Source organism: Amblyomma americanum, chromosome 1 (assembly GCF_052857255.1).
Source record: "Amblyomma americanum isolate KBUSLIRL-KWMA chromosome 1, ASM5285725v1, whole genome shotgun sequence".
NCBI lineage: Eukaryota > Metazoa > Arthropoda > Arachnida > Ixodida > Ixodidae > Amblyomma > Amblyomma americanum.
Window position 1 is genome coordinate 227,980,158 of NC_135497.1, and position 1,507 is coordinate 227,981,664.

The 1,507-nt window shown below is 46.9% G+C and overlaps 1 long non-coding RNA gene across 1 annotated transcript; it reads left to right on the top strand.

Annotated features, from left to right (window-relative positions):
• The first annotated feature begins 450 nt into the window (after nt 1–450).
• Nucleotides 451–1,193, top strand: LOC144095516 (uncharacterized). Its single transcript, XR_013306739.1, has 2 exons — nt 451–588; nt 1,125–1,193. It is a non-coding gene; the product is annotated as an uncharacterized LOC144095516 (long non-coding RNA).
• The last annotated feature ends 314 nt before the right edge of the window (nt 1,194–1,507 follow it).

The following is a 1,507-nucleotide window of genomic DNA, read 5'->3' on the forward strand; positions in this document are numbered from 1 at the left end:
AAGCTATTGCTCTTAGTGGCTTCATGAGGTGACCCAAAAGGCGATGACGAATGCAATGTATACACCAAAGCTCTAAATTAAAAGCATGGGCAAGCCGCCAAGGTGGCTTAGTGGTTATGGTGCTCAGCTGCTTACCTGAAAGGCGTAGGTTTGATCCTGTCCCTGTTGGCCTCATTTCAATGAAGATGGAATGCCACAGGCCTTTGTTGTGCGAGAAGTCAGTGCATGTTAAACAACCCCAGGCGATCGAAATTATCCGAAGCCCACCACTACAGCGTCCCTCACACCCTGAGTCGTTTGGGACGATAAACCCTATAAAGCCAGGCCACAGGCAAGCGTGGGCTCGTTCAACTTGGGCTGCGTTCCAATACTCCCAAGTAGACGGCTACTTAGACGTCTAGCCGGACAGCCGCCATCTTGGGACGCGTTCCATTTCTCGACGAAGCAGTCTCATAAGACTGCTTCGCCGAAGTCCACATCGATGCAGGCTAACTTGCTGTCTAAAGATGGCGGAGCTGATATACGCGGATGAGCGAGTCGTGCTCTTGCGGGCGTCGGACTGTACACGGAGTATAGGAAAGGAAAAATGTGAGTCATTCCATAATGTTATTTGGTACGCAAACTAGTGGCTAATTAATCTTCGTGGACGTGCGATTCCTAGCAGTGAATCACGCAGGAGAAAATCGTGCAGTTGAGAGCTTTGCTACAGCAGCGGACGCTGTAGGTCTGTTTACGTGATCCGGACGATGCCGGGTCTTAATTAGCACTTGATTTTAGAGAATACTCGTCGCTGTCGTTGGTTTCCTCGACGGGCGTTAAGACGGCTGGCGTGACGGTTAACAAATGTGTTCTTCTGTTGCTGTATTAGTTGCATCAACTCTTTCGCGTGCATTCTTTTTTATCTCTACACTCTCAGAACAAATACACCGGCATGTTGCGAATTGATTTTAGTCGTTGCAGGATTAAAGATCGCTGCTGTATTTAGGTCTCTCGCTGTCTCCGAGTGCCACGTAGGGCAGACAGCGGGTTTAATGTCACGTATGTGTTTTCCTGTTGCAGTGTATATTAGCCGTATCGTATTTCGCGCATATTAATTACAGTCTTTCGTATTCTTATGTTTACAGGACCGTCTGGACGAGCACGTTCGAGGAGCATGTACAGTTGAGCATCAATAATAAAAGAATAATCGCATATCTCTTTAGCGTCGTCTTCGGAGAGCGGTCCCGTCTGCTACAAGTAGACTGACCGATAGGTGCTACAAGTAGACTGACCGATAGGCACATCCACCAGTCCGGTTTACGCGCAAATTCATTCCAGAAGAAATGTGTAAACTTGTTGAAAACACGTTTTTAATTATCTTTATTGCTCAGTTTGTGAAAAATAGTAGTACAACTGTTCATAAGCTTTAGTTACATTATTATGCCGCGAGGCGGCGTGAGCACTAGACAAGTTCCAATACATGGACATGTAGACTGCTTCCTAGACGTCACACTAGACGTCTTGTTAG